This window comes from Podarcis liolepis (genome assembly GCF_965112155.1).
Source record: "Podarcis liolepis genome assembly, chromosome: W".
In the NCBI taxonomy this organism is placed as follows: domain Eukaryota; kingdom Metazoa; phylum Chordata; class Lepidosauria; order Squamata; family Lacertidae; genus Podarcis; species Podarcis liolepis.
Genome location: NC_139568.1, coordinates 2,024,335 through 2,030,889, shown reverse-complemented (window position 1 = coordinate 2,030,889; position 6,555 = coordinate 2,024,335). Strand labels below are relative to the sequence as shown.

Below are 6,555 nucleotides of genomic sequence, written 5' to 3'. Positions count from 1 at the left end.
TGGAGTGAAACCATGCCTGCAGAAGGACATTTCCTCGGCAGATCAGCTTTGCAGGCAGCTTCGTCAAGAGGGGAGGTGTGGGATCATTACAGTGGGGTGGCTCAGTTGGTTGAGCGTGACACTCTTAATCTCAGGGCTGCGGGTTCAAAATGTGGGGTAATAAGCAAAGGATTTTAGGTATACTAAAAACAACAAGACCGCCCATAAAATGTATGCTATTGCCATGCCAATATGAGAGGAAATTAGTTGGAGGGAGGCAAGGGATGGGGCCATGGACCCCTGCTTGGGAATAAGGGAACTAGATGGTCCTCGGTGTCCCTTCCAACTCCACAATTCTATGATCCTGTGTCTTAAAGACAAATCTTGAGGAATAGTGTGTGTGTGTTTCTGTTTGAACTTTCCCAGCCTTTGCTTTATTCTGATTTGCGCTTGCGTCCCTACTCCCCACGTGTAGAATTGCTATACCTTTGGATTTTCCTGGACATTCAAGCATTTCCCGCATGGACACTTGTTTCCAACGGCCAAATCCCAGCGGATGGCAACCCTACCCACTTGTGCCAGATTGCCTGGCATACATTACAAGCATCTAGTCACATAGATTCTCCAGAATCCCGGGGCTAGCCCACCTGACGGGAAGAGTCCGCGACCAGAAGGAGGAGGAGTACCAGGAAGAATGGACAAAATTCAAAGATTATTTAGCTGAATATGTCAAGATAACCTAACTGGAAAAGCTTGCAAATATGAGATAGGCTTAGGATTTAAATATGTAAGGATAGGAATTAAGATGTTTCAAGCTAGATTAGAAAGAATGAAAGATGTGAAGTGATCAAGTTAATTTTTTTTTTTTAGAAGATTGATTTTGGAAAACTGTAAATAAGGAAATACAATGAAATTCAACCAGGGGGATTTGAGGAAGTCACTTAACAATGTTATCAAGATTGGTTTAATTACAATTAGGATGTATGTTTGTTTGTTTGTTTGTTTGTTTGTTTGTTTGTTTGTCTTATTTTTTGGGGGGGAAATTAATTTAAAAAACTGAAAAGAAAAACACCATAGATTATCCAGAATCCCAAGCAGCGACACTGTGAAACTTTCATAGGAATAAAAGGTAGGGGGGAAGGAGGCACAATGTCAAGCAGCCAACAGAATAAACCCGAGCACTGTGGGTCTAAAACCGGCCCCTGAATCTCTTGCTCCCCACTCTGCCCTTCTGACAGTAACATTTTTTTGCTTGCTGGGTGGCTGTGTGCAATGAGAGCTCAGTCACTGAGGAAGGGTGCTGGCCCAGTGGGAGAAGTATGTGCTTGGCATGCAGGCGATCCAAAAATCCATTCAAGAGCAAAATTCCAGTTCTCATGTTTTCTGTATACATGGCTAATTTAAAGGGGAATAGCATGGTGGCTTCCACAGAGTCAGACCATTGAGCCGCCTAACTCCTTAAGGGAGGACCAGAGCTCGCTGGTGATGCAGGTCCCAGAACAGTCTCCAGCATCTCCAGGTGAAACGGAAAACATCACCTGCCTGGAACCTTGTAGAGCCACTGCCAATCAGTACAGACAGTGCTGAGTTAGGTAGCTAGGATCCATCCACCATCACCCTTTGCCCTAAGCAAAGGCACATCGCTGGTCCAAATCTTTGAAAGACTTTCCCTGCTCACCAAGCCACCTGCCCTCCTTTATGCATTGCCGATGGCTTATCAAAGGGATCCTCACTGCAAGTCTCATCAAGGCAGACAGCTTGATGAAATCTTGGCGCCCTTGCTTTCAAAATGCTAACAGGGACAATGGCACCAGTGGACCTCTGGACTCACAGGGTGCAGCTTACTTGGGAGCCATCAATTGTACACATTTGGAATGGCCCTTGAGAAATGATGGTCTGCCTATATTCAGCAGCTTACCACCTTGTTGTTTGTTAAAAACTTGAATAAAAAGCATGCTTAAAACGAAACAGGAAAAATGAAATTTTGCTGGCTTCTTGAGAAAAGAATAATGCCTCATTATTTGTATCTGCTTTTAAATGTTGTTTCTCTTCTCTTTGTAATGAGTTTTACTGGGTCTGTGGTCATTTTAAGTTGCTTACCTTCACTAAAATATATAAATCTACTCGACTGGAAACTTTTATTATCCAAATTCAAACCCACTTTTCTTTCTTGGAATGTCCTCCATGGAAATGAGATGAGCAACTGGATAGCAAAATTCCTGGAGTGGGGAGGAGGGTTCAGTGTTCTAATAGATTAGATATGGACAGTCCTTCAGTACAGCAAAACCTGACACTTTGATGTGGAGTTTGGAACTTAACAGGTTAAGTTGTTCCCATGATGCCACAACATTCTGATGTCAGCTTTCGAAGCTGGGAGGAGTTTTGGGAGGAGTTTGCTGTTCTTTCTCTGTGCTGTGAGGGGAAGGAAGCAGCTTTGTCATGGCTGCAAGTAGTCCTGGATTTTCCGGAGATTTGTTGGAATAAACAACTGTAAATAGACAAACCTGTACTCTGTGTGTTTGTCAAAGGACGTGATAGTTTTCCGCTGTGTTAACTCTGCTGGGCGTGACTGGACGACGGAGCTAAGTGGCGCAGCTGAGGGAAGCGCGCCGGACGGCAGTAAAGAGCTAAAGCTAATTGTGGATCGTAAATCAATTAGCGAGGGTTACGCCAAAACAATCAATCAATTTCACAGGTTATGGACAGGTTATGGGTGCTTAATCACCGATCGTAAAGCTATCACTGGAGATCTGCCGAGAGCTTTGAAGTCTGCGGTTTAGAGCAGAGAAGCACGGCAGGAGGCGGAGGCCGGAATCTGAGGCAAGCGGCTAGCTGAAAGACGCAGAGGTTTGCCTGTGTTGCTGCGGAGCCGAGAGCTGAGAGCAGCAGGGAATCGTTTCTCCACGACCAGGTGCCGGATAAGCTGGTGAGTGAGCTTGGGGCCCCTTGGGAGAACGGAAGAAGATGGCGGACGGCCATGATTCATTCTCCGTGCCTTTCGAAAAGTTAAACGGCCAGAATTGGGCGGAATGGAGTCGAAAGCTGAAGGCCTGGCTGGTAGCCAAGGGTCTGTGGGAGGCGGTTTTAGGGCATCCACTGCCTCCACCAGCCGCCGGAGCTTCGGCTGCAGACGTTGCAAATGCGCATGCTTCGCAGAGAAAAAATCAGAAAGCCCTGGGAGCTATAGTGCTCAGTTTGGAGGGATCACAGTTGCCCCATGTGGAGGGGTTGGACACTGCGCATGAAGCTTATGCTGCTCTTGAAAGAGTGCACCACAGGACCACGGCTGGTGCAAAAATCCACACCACCAGGCGTTTGTTTGAGATGAAGCTGCGTCCAGGTGGGGACATAAGACAGCATGTTACAGAGATGCTCTCTGTGTTTAATGAGCTGCGGCTGTTGCAGGTTAACTTTACAGATGAGCTGAAGGTTTATATTTTGCTCAGCTCTCTGGACAAAAGTTATGACAATTTATGTCTAACTTTGGAGTCTATGAGTCCGCAGGATTTGACTTTGTCGTACGTCACGGGACGCTTGACTGACGAACAGGAGAGACGCCTCAGGGAGAGCAAGTCTGGCGCAGGCAGCTCCACCGGAAAAAAGGGGGGGGCCAGGCCAGATGAGAGCTCTGTTCAGGCTTTTTCCACTCGTCGGTGCTACGTGTGTGGATCCAACAGTCATTTCAAAAGAGACTGCCCACAGAAAGCGAGGGCAGCTGCACAGGAAGGCTTCATGGACACCTTCCATGGGAATCAGTCGGGTTTCCATGGTAACCAGTCTGGAAGAGGAGGCCAGCGTGGGAACGCAAGAGAAGGACGTGGAAAACAACGTGAGGAGACGTATCAACTCACGGCTAGTCTGGCTTTGTTTGAGGACAGCTGTGGGACAGGCTCAGAGCTTTGTTTTGTAATAGACTCTGCAGCGAACTGCAATTTGATTCCAGAGACCCCTGCTGTCGAGGTGTGGAATTGCAAGGCAATTTCGGCTGGGAAAACTGTTCTCTTTGCAAATGGGCAGGAAAAGAATGTAACTAATTCTGTACATGTGCATGTGTCTGTTTTACAGGAGACGTTGGAGTGTTGTACCGTTCCTGGGATGCACCACTGTCTTTTATCTGTGCCTTATTTGTTGAAAAAGGGGTTTAAGGTTTGTTTTGAAGATGCTGTCTGCACAATCTCCAAAGGAGGGAGGATATTTGCCAAGGTTAAAAAGGGGCAGAATGATCTCTTTATTCTTAAATCACCTCTGGAGGGTGAGGGGAAGGTTGGGAAAGCACAGGCTCTACGTGCTAAAATCAACAATCATGTGTCATGTGCACATGCGTGGCATGCACGGACAGCTCATGGTTCTCTAGAGGAACTCCAGGTGCTGCCTGAGGTTTCCAAAGGCTGTCACATTTCAGAATGTGGATGTGCTGTGAAATGTGAAACTTGCAAACTGGCAAAGGTAAAAGGTTGCAGTTATCCAAAAGTGGAGAGGGTAACCACAAGACCTTTTGAACTGGTCCACATAGATTTGTGGGGTCCTGTAAGGGAAGCGAGTCTGGGAGGTGCAAGGTTTCTGCTGACGGTGCAGGATAATTTTACGCAGAATACATGGACGCATGGTCTCAAATCCAAGGATGATGCAGCACAGCTGATCAAAGGATGGATTGAGGAGGTGGAACAAAGGTTTTCCACCAGAGTGCAAGCAGTCACAAGTGACAGAGGAGCTCAGTTTACAGGGTCTGCTTTGCAGAAATTCTTTCACAAGAAAGGGATACGTCACACAGTGACTTCACCCAATCAGAGGGGGGTGGCAGGGCTGAGACGTGAGGCTCTGGTTAAGGCTGCACAGGTGATGCTGAAAGATTCTGGGTTACCTCCAAGGTTTTGGCTGGAGGCAATCAAGTATGTGGGCTTCACCTGGAATCGTACCTACAATTCACTAGTAGGTGACACACCCTTTAGGTTGTTGCATGGCAGGAAACCCCAGATTCATTTTTTGCGTATGTTTGGGTCAAGTGCATCTGTGCCGGTACCTACTGCTTTGCAGGGGCCAGATGGATCCAAGTTCCGGAAAATGATCTTCTGCGGGTATGAGCCAGAAGCACGTGCATGGAGGTTTGCATTTCCATCAGGTGATCAGAGTAAGGTACTGATCAGTAAACACGCTGAGTTCTATGAGCAGGATAAAAAGTCAACAACTGCTGTCATGCGTGATGTGCTCTCAGAATGTCTATCTGATTCTGAGGAGGAAAGGGAGGCAGAGGCTGATCCCGGTGATGAGGACCAGGTCCAAGATCAGGATTCAGAATCCGATGATGACGATCAGGTCACTGACCAAAGTCAGGAACAGGAGGAGGTATCTGTAGTTTCTCCACAAGATGTTAAGAGAACACCTAAAAGCGAGCCCAGTTCTCCTGTAAGTGTAATGGAGAGGATTCGAAAACGCTTTAAGTCAAAGGGGGAATCCCATGATGCTGAGGACACTTTTTCTGGTGGCGGTGAGTCAGAGGTAACATCTGAGTTTGTGCCCAGAAGGTCTAGTCGCACAACAAAGGGCGTTCCACCTGAAAGGTACCAGGCCACAAGTGCGTGGGCAAGATTCGCACAGTGTGATTCTGGGAGTGTTGAAGGGGTTCAACAGGTGCCGGGGAACGATGCCGGAAAGAGGCACAAGGCAAAGGGAAAGGTGTTGAACTCAAAAAGGTCTTGTCAGAATTTGCAGCAAGAGGGGGTGTGGAGTTTGGAACTTAACAGGTTAAGTTGTTCCCATGATGCCACAACATTCTGACGTCAGCTTTCGAAGCTGGGAGGAGTTTTGGGAGGAGTTTGCTGTTCTCTCTCTGTGCTGTGAGGGGAAGGAAGCAGCTTTGTCATGGCTGCAAGTAGTCCTGGATTTTCCGGAGATTTGTTGGAATAAACAACTGTAAATAGACAAACCTGTACTCTGTGTGTTTGTCAAAGGACGTGATAGTTTTCCGCTGTGTTAACTCTGCTGGGCGTGACTGGACGACGGAGCTAAGTGGCGCAGCTGAGGGAAGCGTGCCGGACGGCAGTAAAGAGCTAAAGCTAATTGTGGATCGTAAATCAATTAGCGAGGGTTACGCCAAAACAATCAATCAATTTCACATTTGAAAGCTTTGAGTCCTTTCCAAAAGGACTTCACCCACTATTTAGGGGGGAAGTATGTCAGAACTGACCTTCTGCAGTACTGATTCCACATTCTTGGACTCCTAATCTTTCACGTAAGTTAGAGCTGGAACCATCTCAGGCCCTATGGCTCTTGAAATGACCATGACCTATTCAGCAAAACCACAGAATCCACCTCTCTGGTGACTAAACCCCACTTGCTTTTACAAAATAAATTAACAACAGAGGAAAATCATGGAAGAAATAAAATGGCTTTTGAAATTAACAAAGGCGATTCCTTTTATCCACATGTATTACGGGACATGTTCAAAGCGCCCCTCAGGAGAAATTGCTAAAAGAAACAAAGGGATTTGGAGGGACCATGAGTGAACAGGTAGTACCAGAATGTACAGAATTGTACCTAGAAAAAGGTTACAACTGGATTACCTTTTTGTAAACAAAA

General features: G+C 46.7%; 1 long non-coding RNA gene across 1 annotated transcript; it reads left to right on the top strand.

Annotated features, from left to right (window-relative positions):
- The first annotated feature begins 2,347 nt into the window (after positions 1-2,347).
- On the top strand, positions 2,348-5,902 carry LOC310697715. Its single transcript, XR_014521152.1, has 2 exons — positions 2,348-4,106; positions 4,183-5,902. It is a non-coding gene; the product is annotated as an uncharacterized lncRNA (long non-coding RNA).
- Positions 5,903-6,555: the final 653 nt, after the last annotated feature.